The sequence below is a fragment of the Rhagoletis pomonella genome, unplaced genomic scaffold (assembly GCF_013731165.1).
Source record: "Rhagoletis pomonella isolate Grant_MI unplaced genomic scaffold, Rhpom_1.0 Rhpom_scaffold_00015, whole genome shotgun sequence".
NCBI lineage: Eukaryota > Metazoa > Arthropoda > Insecta > Diptera > Tephritidae > Rhagoletis > Rhagoletis pomonella.
In genome coordinates, this window is record NW_023458569.1 from 3,462,271 (window position 1) to 3,476,006 (window position 13,736).

Consider the following 13,736-nt stretch of genomic DNA (forward strand, 5'->3'; position numbering starts at 1 on the left):
GCATGTGAAGAGGTGCCGGGAGTCATGTGGCGACTCTCCAAATGCCGGGCATTGGTTGGGACATCCTCGTTGATTCTGCTCAGGTAGCTGTTGAGCCTGCTGCAATAGCCAGAGCGAAGTTGGGCTATTGTAGTGCGGGTCTCCCGAGGCAGACAAAGTTCTGTCCCGTCCACGTCCGGTGGTTGTGTGCCTAGAACGGCATTCACAGGGCGGGAGTCTACACAACTTGAGACTGATTCCCTGTGAATGCCGTTCAGGGCCTGTCGGTTGGTTGACGGGTCCAGAGGTTGTTTGATATACCTCTGGACTTCGTCTGTCAGTTCGTAAAGATGCCTCCTGACGTGCCGTGGCGAGGGCTCTTCCGCGAGCAGTTGCCCGCTGGGATGGCCACGGCCGGCCAATTGCCTTGTATGTTGCCAACAACGTTTCTTTATCTTTGCACCAAGTGCTGCCGGCCAGCGATTTGAGGACATTCTTGCGGCTCAGTACTTTGTTGACAATTGCGGTTGTATGCGCCGAGAAGGAGAGCCCACTGTCGAAGGTAACTCCGAGGATATTCGGATTATTCACCGTCAGTATTGTTACGCCATCGACGTGAATACCCAGTGGCAGTCTGACCTCCTTCGTCCAGGTGGTGAAAAGGGTTGCCGAGGATTTCGCAGGGCACGGTGGGCAGGAAACAAAAAGATAGGTTGCATAAAAATGTCGACAAAAACTGAAAGCAGGGTTGTATTTGTTGATATTTTTAGGTTAAGAATCCCTTTGAATTGAAATCCTAGCTGCTCCTGTTCTAAAGATATCCACATTTTACGTAGTTATGATAGGACCGACTTTTGCGAAAGAGAAAAACATCCTTGTGCATTAAATATTCAACAATATATGTGTGAGTAAATGTATGTATATATATTATGTGAAAATATAAGTTTATTTAAGTTTTTAGCCGGTTTCAATCGTTTGTAAGGCGCACCACGTAGAGGCAACTTACTTTGCACCTCTTTGTTCTTTTTTTTGATTTTATTTTTTTTTCTTGCTGTATTTTTTATATTTGTTTTTTGTTTCCTTTTATTTTTTTGTTGGCTTACCATATAATATAGTCACACATTTTAGTATTTAAATATTTTATTGTTTAGTTAAGTTTTTATATATGCTGGAATGAAAATGTCATTACAGTTTTCTTCAGGCGACTCACAAAAGTTGGTTCATCAATCATATTTATTTTGAATCTATCCCAGAATTTAATGAATTCCCTATGAACTGACTCCCCGGCCTGCTCGGACCATAATCCTAAACCATCGTTATTCAAGAATTAAATAGATTGCTTTAAATGTTCAAGAATAGTATGGATTTTGAAAGTTTGAGAAATTCCAGTACTTTTCAAAGCTGTACGGAGTTCGTTAAGATTTTTATCAAAATTACTAAGATCCGCTTGTTTTGCGGAAAAGCATGTATTCACGATTTTGTTCATGGCTTTGAACGAGGCAATATATTTGGTATTGTTTTTACTGAGAGTTTCTTCCATACAAACTATGTTCGACATTTTTTTGTATGTGGAAGACACTGTCAGCAAAAAATAAATAATTGCAAAAAATCAACGAAATTTTCTGGTAACTTCAGACTTGCACTTTACTAATTGGCTCAAAAGCTACATTTTAAACATTTTTCTAAAAGATCTGATTAGAAATTGTGATCCGAGCCAATAATTTTGTACGGCACGGTACTTATAAGTAACCTGGGTTTCACGAAAGAAAAAAAATTAAATACAAGGTAACATTAAAATATCAGTCATTTGTTTCGTTGCTGTGAGCTTGTTTCAAAACTTCTGGCTTTTGCTTAATATAATTGTAAAACTCTGTGCATGTCATTTTAACGTATTTAGGTACATACTTATATTAATCGTTAACTATTGCTTATGCAAAACGTGCTAAATTTAAAAAAAAAATCGCATATGAAAGAGCACCAACCCAACTCGTAATAAATTTAAGTATACAAATTTTAGTATTTAGTATAGAAATATTCAATTGAAATACGCCAATATTAAAATGAAGCGCTTTGCACTTAATGGATGCTTTTTCATAATTAAGTTAAAAAAAATATATATTTAAATTCCATGCTGTCTGTAATGGGATTTGAACCCTGACGCTCTGGAAATTAGCAAATTGTGGCAAGCATCTTCGTGCACTCAGCTACAGCCAGACATGTAAATGTGCATTCAAATGTTCAGTTTGATTCAACACCACGTGTGCGTGGTATGAAAGTATTGTTTTTAAGTACGAACATTTCAAAACGATAATCAAATAAAAAATATTCATGTTTAGTATGCGTTATTTCCCCCAGTAAATTCATACAATTTTTCTTTATTTCACAACGCGTTTTTCTCTCAGCGTAGTCATTTTTATGCAAAATTTGTGCAATCAAATCGAAAACCGGGACACTTAAATGAAACCCGGGACATTTTAAGGTTGGACCGGGACAAATAGTCTAAAACCGGGACATGTCCGGGAAAACCGGGATGTCTGGCAGCCCTACACACAAAGCACATACTTTCATGCGATTTTCTTCATGATCGCATTTGTGTTCTGGATGTACAATAGTCATTATTTCCTGACAGAAGAGTACATAAATACCAAAATAAATCTCATACAAGCTTTGAATTTATTTACTTATTATGAGGAGTACCGTTGGCCTAAGTTAGAGCATTTTTATTTCTTGCACAAGCGCAGTGCGACTTGCCTGCGCTACTTGCTTATACCAACAAACCTTTAATAAAAAATTACTACCGTATTATATAGCATACAATATTGTATACATACATACATATATTGCGATATTGAAAGTGTTTGTAATGACAAAGTTCACGCTACAGAAAAAGGTAATTGTGGTGTTTTATCTAAGTTGTATACCGGTAGCGCCCAATAAATCTCGATCAATTATTCTTTCGGTAGGAAAAAATGAAAATGTTTCACATTGATTTGATCATTTTTAGTGAGTTAAAAAAGGGGAACAGATTTGTATGAGATTTCTTTTCGTATAAATATGCTCTAATTATCGAGAAGTACGCCTTCCTCTTTTGCAAATATATCCTATCAGAAGTATATAAAATGTGGATATCTTTAAAACAGGAGCAGCTAGGATTTCAATTTAAGCGGATTCTTAACCTTAAGATATCAACAAATATAACCCTGCTTTAAGATTTTGTCGACATTTTTATGCAACCTATCTTCGCTTCCTGCCCACCGTGACGGGACAGGGCAAGGCTCCTTGCAGTGAAGAAGCGAGAAAGTTCGGAGAGGTAACCGTTTACTTTAGAGCACAAGTCATCAATTCCATTCCCAGACGCCATGATCGAACAATCGTCAGCATACGAGAATATATTAACACCCTCTGGTGGCTAAGGAAGCTTTGATATGTAATAATTAAACAGTAGCGGGGACAGGACACCACCCTGTGGTACCCCCTTTTAATTTTACGTGGCTTGCTAGTTTTGTCTCTGAAGATTACTGACGAGTGTCGACCACTCAGGTAATTCGCCGACCACCGTTTGAGTCCCTGTGGGAGTGAGGAGGCCTCTATATCTTCTAGTAGCGTTGAATGACTGACAGTGCCGAACGCCTTGGACAGGTCCAACGCTACTAGAATAGTTCTCTCACAGGGGCGGTTTCGGTTTAGGCCACGAGTTATCCGAGTGTTTATGGCGTTAAGTGCTGTTGTTGTACTATGCACTTTACGGAACCCATGTTGATGCTTCGCTGGGGTCAGGTGGTTCGTGAAGTACGGGAGCAGCAGGGCCTCGAGTGTCTTCGCTACCGGGGAAAGGAGAGTTATCGGGCGATAAGACTCTCCTTTGTTGGCTGGTTTCCCCGGTTTGAGCAGTGGGACCACTCTCCCCATTTTCCAGATTTCTGGAATGACGAGAGTGGCCATAGACAGGTTGAGGACCTCCGTTAGATACGCTACTCCCGCAGGACCCAGCATTAACATGCAAATTCCGTCGGGTCCAATGGCTTTGGAGGCTTTCGCCTTCCCGATGGCTACCCTTCCCTCATCGCTGGTGAAAACAAGAGGCGCACTAGGTTTTGGCATTTTGTGCAGCCTTCTGGTCACTCGACGTTTGGCTTTATCCACCGGAGGATGCAGAATGAACTGCCGGCTAAAATAGCTCGCGCATCTCTCCGGGTCCGACGAATCGTGGTCACCAAAGTCTTTCTCGACTCTGTCGTCGCGCTTCATCAGGTTGGACAACGACCTCACGGTTGACCAAAGCTTGCTCATACCAGAGGCGAAGTTGCAGGTCTTCAGATGCTCTTCCCATTACTTCCGCTTATGTACGTTCACAAGTTGCCGAATCTCCGAATTGAGATCCCTAATACGGGGATTTCCGGGATCGGCCTGACGAAGGTTGTCGCGCTCATCAGCTAGAACAGCCGCTTCGGCAGGAAAATTCGGACGTGGATCCTTAATACATCCTGCTGGGATGAAGCGAGCTGCAGCAGCGGTGACAACCCTGTGGAACTTACGTGCACCTACATGAACGTCGGTTGGTATGGGTAGTGCAGTGAAGGCGCCCTCAGTAACATCCGTGAAGCCTTTCCAGTCAGCTTTGGAAAAGTTGATATAGGTCCGGTGATCCACGGAAGCAAAGTGGGCAGGTTTATCAATCGAGATGACTATGGGCAGATGGTCTGATGCTAGAGTCAGCATAGGTCGCCATGATGCGCTGTTTATCAGACCTGCGCTGACCATTGTTAGATCTGGCGAGCTGCAGTAGCTGCCCATAATCCTGGTGGGTGTGTCGTCGTTCATTGTGCAGAATGTCGAATCGTCTATCTGCTCAGCCAGATGTATTCCCCTACGATCATTTAACAGGCTTGAGTGCTAGAGATCGTGGTGCGCGTTAAAGTCACCAACTACCATACGGTTTTCACCTCTGAGTAGCGCACCTATTTCAGGGTGATATCCTGCCGGGCAGCTGGTTACAGGGGGTATGTATACGTTAAATATTTCGAGCTCAACATCGCCTGACCGGATAGCAATACCCTGATATTCTAGGATGGTATCCCTGCGGTCGATGTCTGCTTCAATGAGACGATACTGCACGGTGTGGTGCGTGATGAACGCTAAACCTCCACCATTATCTCGCTCGCGATCTCGACGGTGCACGTTGTATCCGGCGCAATTCAACAGGGTTGAATTGCCGTGCAACTTCGTCTCTTGGACCGCAGCTATTAATATTCCATGCCTTCCCATTAAGACAGTTATCTCCTCGATCTTGTTCTGGAGTACGTTACAGTTAAATTGTAGCACCTTTGTGTGCCTTGGGAGACCGATTGTGATGTGTGGTGTTAAGGAGTTGTGTTGCCTGTCGGCCCCCTGCCGTACGTGCTGCAAACGGGGGTGCTGCCTTGTGGTGGTGGTTGGCGGCGTCGCACAGTGGTTCGGATCGCAAATCTAGCTGGACGAGTATTTACTCGTTGATGGATCCTTACACCACTTCTTACCTAGGGGATTTTTGGGTAGCTGATTACATATCTAAAGTCATTTACCAAAAATTCAAAATGGCGGATCCAATATGGCGGACGAAAATTTAAAAAAATCCGTAGATTTCTATGAAACTGGGTATCCGGGGGTTTTCTGGGTCGCTGATTACATGTCTAAAGTCATTTACCAAAAATTCAAAATGGCGGATCCAATATGGCGGACGAAAATTTAAAAAAATCGGTAGATTTCTATGAAACTGGGTATCCGGGGGTTTTCTGGGTCGCTGATTACATATCTAAAGTCATTTACCAAAAATTCAAAATGGCGGATCCAATATGGCAGACGAAAATTTAAAAAAAGCGGTAGATTTCTATGAAACTGGGTATCTGGGGCGTTTCTGGGTTGCTGATTACGAATCTAAAGTCATTTACCAAAAATTCAAAACGCCAACATGGCAAGCGAAATATTTTAAAAGTTTTAACATATGAAAATTTTTTGTTTGTACTTAAAACGATTACAAATTTGTTAAAAATATTTCGCTTCATATTTTTATTTTTATTTTCTATTCCCAATAACAAATACATTTTAAAATAATTTTATAGAACAGCTAACTCTTTAATAAAAACAGTCCGTATCATAACTATGCGACACCCACATATCGACAAGTTTTGACATTTTATTTTATATTATTTAATCTCAATTACTTTTTTCATAAAAATGTCGTTTGTTCTTTGTCAAAAATGTGCAATATTTGAAAAAAAAACTCAATAAACTTTCGAAAAAATGTCGATGCCTTTAATTAGGTTTCTTAGAAAGATATTGAGTATGCAGTTTTATTGCCCATTCAGTTCTAGTAAAACAAAAAGATTTTTGGAAATTTTTTTTTTGTTGAAGGTGTTGCTCATATTCTCCCTATTAAAAAATCATCGAACATACTTCGTATGGCAGAAAATGACTGACATCCTCAACAAAAAAAAAAATGCCAAAAATCAACGAAAAGCCCTAGGTACTTCAAACTTGCACTTTATTTTACTAAAATTTAATGGGCTACAAATCTGCGAAAGTTTGCTGTTTTTTTTTCAAATATTGCACAAAGTTTGAAACTTGGATTGATATATGTTTTGTTAAAGAGCATAGTACATTTTTATGAAAAAATAATTAAGATTAAATAGTAATAAAATAAGTTGTCAAAACTTGTCATTATGTGGGTGTCGTATAGTTATGATAAGCACTAGAATATGTATTATTCTAGACTTTCGTCTTCAACGTCAATGTTTGTTAATTGTGCTTCATTACTTTTTTTTTATTTTTTTTATATTTTTTTTTTTGAGATTTGACATACCGTCACTAAAATGTAAATATCTAAGCCAATTGGTTAGATTTGGTTATCGAACTTACCCTCTGCATTTGCGAAGGTGTTAAGAATAATATGCAAGTGGTTTTATAACGGCCTTCGGCGGCCTTTACTTTTCCTACTCTTTAATTAATTTTTTTAATTAATCAAAACGACGATTTTTCAGACTAAATTTGCTTATACCAATGTGGACATAAATTGCGTTATGACCTCTGAATCTATAGCGGAATAAGTGTAATTTTTTGTTTATAAAGTCAATTTGCAATTATGCAAATATTTGTGAGTGCAATTAGCAATCTTTTAAGTTAAATTTCAGCTTTTAAAATAGAGTTCTCAAATAGGCGGCGTTGACTTACCTTTTTTTTTTGTTTCCATATGTTTAATGCTTTAATAAATGCAATTTCTGTTTGAATGTATTGTCAGGAATGTATTCCGAGTACCATTAAGTATTTTAAAAACAAAAAAAATTTAGACTTTCGTCCAGCTAGATCTGCTATCCGAACCACTGTGCATCGCGGGGGAGGGATGCGACGGGGCAGCACAGCAGGGGCCCACATAGTCACTCGTCCAATCTCGTGTGTTGCGAAGTCTTGAGCACGCCCTAAAGTGGCACCAGCCGCGGCAAGATGTAAAGTTACGGTATATTCTGGACTGACAAACAGAGCAGATTGTCGGAGGGACTAGGAGTTGCCGGCGGCGGTGTGTGGGTGCTATTGTGTTTGTTTGTGTGTCTATTGTTGTGTTGTGTTGGGGTGTGGGTGTGTTGATTGTCTGCTGCCCAGGCGGGTGGTGGTTTGCCGTGCAGGCGGTCCGGTTCGCACAGCATGGGGCCACGAACGAGGTGGTCCATTGCCGGTGCGTACGCGGGTGCGAGCAGTTACGGAGGTGACTCCACCCGTCACAGGCATTGTACCTGACCGAGGTGGAGTTTGTATGAAGTCGTCTCTGGCATACGCAGCAGGTGTAGATTTCTGGCCCTTGGTTTGACTCTATGCCAGCCCTGAGCAGAAGGGTGCGGAGAAGGATCGAGCAACGTTTGATGGATTTCGGCGACCTAAACGGGGTTAGATCGCCGAAACAACAACCCTTGGTCGGGTAAAACCCGAGTCATTCCGGTACGTAGAACCGGCTGTCGTGTCACTCCACCTCAGTCAAGTGCAATGCTTGCGACGGGTGGAGTCACCTCGAGAGTCTGCTCAGGACTACGGCAGCAGTGGACCGCATCATCTGCTCAAACAGAGCAGCCTTCACGACTAACCCCAGTCCACCTGAGCAGCTCAACACAAACACCACAGCACCACAACACAACAACACAATAGACAACACCAGAACCATGACATACCACGCAACAGACATAACCGCACCACCACCCAAACGCTTCCGCTAACAACTCCTGGTTTCTCTTACGTTCTGCACGGTATATCAGACCAGGATATTCCGAACCGTGACATCAGTCAAGTGCCACACCTGCCTTGGCTGGTGTCACGTTAGGGCATGTTCAGCTCTGCGCATCACGTGAGATTGGACGAGGAACTTCGAGGGCCCGTGTTGCGCCGCTCGGTCGCAAACCCCAATTGCGACGCCACCCACTACCACCACTGGGCGGCAACCTCCATATCAGCGCATGCAGCCACTGGCGGCAAAGCCACACACATCCCTCACACCCCTCACAACAACACGTCTCCCGAACCACATGAAGCTCCTTCAATTTAACTGTAACGGACTTCAGAGCAAGATCGAGAAGATAACCGTCTTCATGGGAAGGCATGGTATATTAATAGCTGCGGCCCAAGAGACGAAGTTGCACAACAATTCAACATTGTTGAATTGTGCCGGGTACAACGTGCACCGTCGAGATCGCGAGCGAGATAATGGTTAGCGTTCATTACGCACCACATCGTGCAGTATCGTCCTATTGAAGCAGACATCGACCGCAGGGATACCACCCTAGAATGTCAGGGCATTGCTATGCGGTCAGGCTATGTTGAGCTCGAAATATTTAACGTGTACATACCCCCTGTCACTTGCTGGCCGGCAGGATATCACCCTGATATAGGTGCGCTCCTCAGAGGTGAAAATCGTATGGTGACTTTAACGCGCACCACGATCTTTGGCATTCAAGCCTGTCAAACGATCGTTGGAGAACAGACTTGACTGAGCAGATAGACGACTCGACATTCTGCACAATGAATGACGTCGCACCCACCATGATTATGGGCAACGCGGAGATTCGGCTGCTTGTGAACGTACATAGCGGAAAAAGTGGGAAGAGCATCCATAGACTCGTAACTTCACCTCTGGTGTGAGTAAGCTTTGGTCAACCGTGACGTCACTGTCCAATCCGACGAAGCACGACGACAGGGTCGAAATTTCTTTCGGCAACCATGCTTCTCGGACCCGGAGCGATGCGCGACCTATTTTATCCGGCAGTTCATACTGCATCCTCCGGCGAACAAAGCCAAGCATCGAGTGACCGGAAGGCTGCACGAACTGCCAACAACTTGTGCCCCCTTGCTTTCACTAACGGTGAAGTACAGGTGACCATCGGGAAGGCGAAAGCCTCCAAAGCCATGGGTCCCGACGGAATATGCATGCTGATGCTGAAAAATTTGGGTCCTGCGGGAGCAGCATACCTAACGGCGGTCCTCAATTTGTCAATGGCCACTCTCATCATCCCAGACATCTGGAAGGTGGGGAGAGTGGTCCCACTGCTCAAACCGGGGAAACCTGAAAACAAAGGAGAATCGTATCGGCCGACAACACTTCTTTCCCCGGTAGCGAAGACATTAGAGGCCTTGCTGCTCCCATATTTCACGAACCACCTGACCCCAGCGAAGCATCAGCATGGTTTCCGTAAAGTGCACAGTACAACAACAGCACTTAACGCCATAATCACTCAGATAACACGTGGTCGTAACCACAACTGTCCCTGTGAGAGAACTATTCTAGTGGCGGTGGCCTGTCAAAGGCGTTTGACATCGTCAGCCACTCCACGCTACTAGAAGATATAGAGGCCTGCTCTCCCACAGAGGCTCAAACGGTGGTCGGCGAATTATCTGAGTGGTCGACACTCGTAGGTAATGTTTATAGAGAAATTGAGCAAACTTAGAAAAATAAAACAGGGGGTCCACAGAGAGGCGTCTTTTCCCCACTATTGTTTAACTTTTACATTTCAAAGCTTCCTCAATCACCAGAGGGAGTCTCGATTGTCTCTCACACCAACGATTGCTCGATCATGGCGATGGAATTGATGACTTGTGGTCGAAAGTAAACGGGTATCTCTCCGAGCTTTCTCGCTTCTTCACTGCAAGGAGCCTTACCCTCTCCCCAACAAAATCCTCTGCGACCTTGTTCACCACCTGGACGAAGGAGGTCAGGCTACCGCTGGGAATTCACGCCGATGATACACCAATTCCGACGGTGAATAACCCCAAAATACTCGGAGTAACCTTCGACAGTATGCTTTCCTTCTCTGCGAATGCAACCGCTATTGTCAACAAAGTACAGAGCCGCAACAAGGTCCTCAAGTCGCTAGCCGGCAGTACTTGGGGCAAAGACAAAGAAACGTTGCTGGCAAGATACAAGGCAATAGGCCGGCCGGTTTTAAATTACGCAGCACCAGTGTGATGAGCTGCAGACGACGCAAAACACCGCACTACGGACAGCGAATGAATGCCTTCTGATGTCGCCAGAACACCACCTGCACGACGAGGCGAAATTGCTCCCGATTAAGGAGCACAACACAATGCTCTGTAAGCAGTTTCTTGTTGGGAGCCATAGACGTGGTCACCAAAATAGGCAACTGCTTGCAGAAGAGCCCTCGCACCCAAATAGGCAACTGCTTGCCGAAGAGCCCTCGCCCAGGCACGTCAGGAGGCATCTCTACGGACTGACGGACGAAGTCCAGAGGATCATAAAAAACTTCGCTACAACAACAACATTAACTATTTGTAATTTTATTTCAGTCATATGAAACAGACGTTCCTTACAGACTAGATAAAGAAATTAGGTACTTCTTAATATTTTGTTTTTAATCAAAATTTCTCAAAAACCTTATCATGGATCATTTATCATGGAAAATTTTGTGTCATTCGATAGAGAATTTAATTCTCTTTAGTTGTAGTTTTTCTTTGCTTTTAATTTAGTTGTTGTTTTGTTTTGCTTTTTATTTAACCGGCCGCAAATCTCCAAAAATCAGCTTATATAAATATATTAGTTCTTTTTAATTTGATGTACATACACATGATATTATGCCTACATATATATATGCCTTGTACAGTTTAAACAAAAATCGAATTAATGTAAAAAATACATATGTATGTAGTATATTGTTTTAAGGGAAATTAAGAGTATAATTAAATATGACAAACCAGTCTTAATAATAAATTGGCTACTTAAAAATTGCGTTTATAAGGTTACATATCGTCGCCTGGGTAAAATAATGTCGTAAGCGCAGTTTTGACGATTTTTAGTTCTAGATGCAGTTATATATTATGAAATAAGGTCTTTCGATTGGTGCTATCAGTTTTTAAATATCTCCTTTAGTTTGCGAGATATTGACAAATTTTTTTTTTTGATAATTTAGTAAAAATTTAGTTAGTGGTGCGGTCATATTAAATTAATCAATATCTTAAAAATGGCGTTCTCCATTTTTGGAACTCCTTTAGATTCCGAGTAAAACGTGTCGTTAATTTAGGAGAAATTTTGATCACATTTTGTCGTATTTCATATAAAGTGGCTGCCGAATTGTGGACAAATGACGCTTACGACAAAATTTTACTGAAGAAAATCCTTCATATACTCAAAACTAGTTAACAATAAACATTAAAAATTAAATAATTTAAAAATTTTGTGAACTAGTAACATTTTCAGAGCCTTTGGAGAAAATCTACCTTCGCGTTTTTGAGAAATTGCATTCCAAACTTCAATCGCGATTTCCCACAACCTGACGAAATTAATATACGACAATCTTTTACCCAGGCGACGATATTCAAGAAATACAAGAATTACAAGAAATTGGTAAGATATTATTGACTGGACATGTGGTATCTTTCCAAATCTAATGCGGTTGTACTAGGATTGGTAAAATCTATGTCTAACCAGTTTGAGAAATAGTTGTAGTCCGATAAGGGACTGTTTATTGGCGCGTTTGCACCATGTTGTTTTCGTTGCTGTGGCGGCTACATCATCCCCGACCAGATCGGTTAATATAGCGTGCAGCACAATGGGATCGGTTTACAGGGACAAAGGCGTTAGCTGTGTGGGGTTTTCCGGGCATACGAAGAGATGTTTCTAGTCGTGGGGTGTTTCTCCGCATGCTGCACACTCTCAGGTATGAGGTTAACCTGCTGCAGTAGCCAGAGCGAAGTTGGGCTATTGTGGTTCTAGTCTCCCGAGACAGACGAAGCTCCGTCTCGTCGATGTCAGATGGTTGGGTGCCTAGAGCGGCATTCACAGTTTTGGAGTCTACATAACTCGAGACTGACCCCCTGTGAATGCCGCTCAGGGCCTGTCGGTAAACTGACGGGTCCAAAGGTTGCTTTATGAACCTCTGAACTTCGTCCGTCACCATAAACCGTTCTGCTTAACCCAACCTTAAAGACATCAAAGCGACGCAAATTGCGGCTCGGAACATAAAAATGGTTTCTCTCAAGTCGGGACCGACAATCAATTTTTCCCGAAATAATACTCAATAAAAACGAGATAGCATGAGAAGTTCTCCGGTTGTGCATAGTAGGTAAACTAATTAGCCGACAACGGGAGACATAAGATGGCAATGTTTCAATAAAATTTAACGAAGGTGAGGAAAAGCGTATAAATATAGAGTCCGACCGATTAATCGGCCGATGTCGGGTCTAGTGTAGGCCAAAAGAATCGGCATCGGCCGTTTTTGGCCGATTCTTGAATGAGGTTATGTTATTTAGTCATGTGTTTCTTCTGTTATAAAAGTTTTTAAAAGCAGTTGTTTGTCAAGTTAGCACTACGCTTTTCGAAATTGGAAAAGTTAACTATGGCGTTAATTGTAGTGTTTTTGTTGTAAATTTGTTGTGGAAAGAAAAAATTTGTAGCTCTAATATTAAAAAAAAAAATGGTATGTAGTGCTAACTTGACACCATACACCTAGTCGATAGAATTGAGATATTGAAAATGTTATAACGCCATTAATTGTAGTTTTTTTGTTTTAAATTTGATGTGGAAAGAAAAAATTTGTAGCTTTCGTTTTTTAAGAAAAAATGGGAGGTAAGTGCTAACTTGCACTACGCTTTTCGAAATTGGAAAAGTTAACTATGGCATTAATTGTAGTGTTTTTGTTCCCGTTTTTTAAGAAAAAAATGGTATGTAGTGCTAACTTGGCACGATACACCTAGTCGATAGAATTGAAATGTATTGAAAATGTTATAACGGTATTAATTGTAGCTTTTTTGTTGTAAATTTTTTGTGGAAAGAAAAAAATTGTATCTCGTTTTTTAAGAAAAAATGGTATGTAGTGCTAACTTGACACCATACACAGTCGATAGAATTGAGATATTGAAAATGTTATAACGGCATTAATTGTAGTTTTTATACCCGAGCGCACTTGTGCACAAGGGTATATTAATTTTGTTCACATAACGGTTGTTTGTAACAGCCAAAAAGAATCGAGATAGATATAGACAAATGTATACATAAATGATCAGGATGAAAAAAGAAATTGACTAAGCCATGTCTGTGTGTCCGTCCGTCTGTCGGTCTGTCCGTCCGTCCGTACGTGTACACGATAACTCGAGCAAAAATTGAGATATCTCAACGAAATTTGGTATGTAGGTTTCCCTTAATCCAAGGTAGGTTGGTATTGAAAATGGGCGAAATCGGACTTTAACCACGCCCACTTCCCATATAACGGTAATTTCCAGAAATACGAAAACTG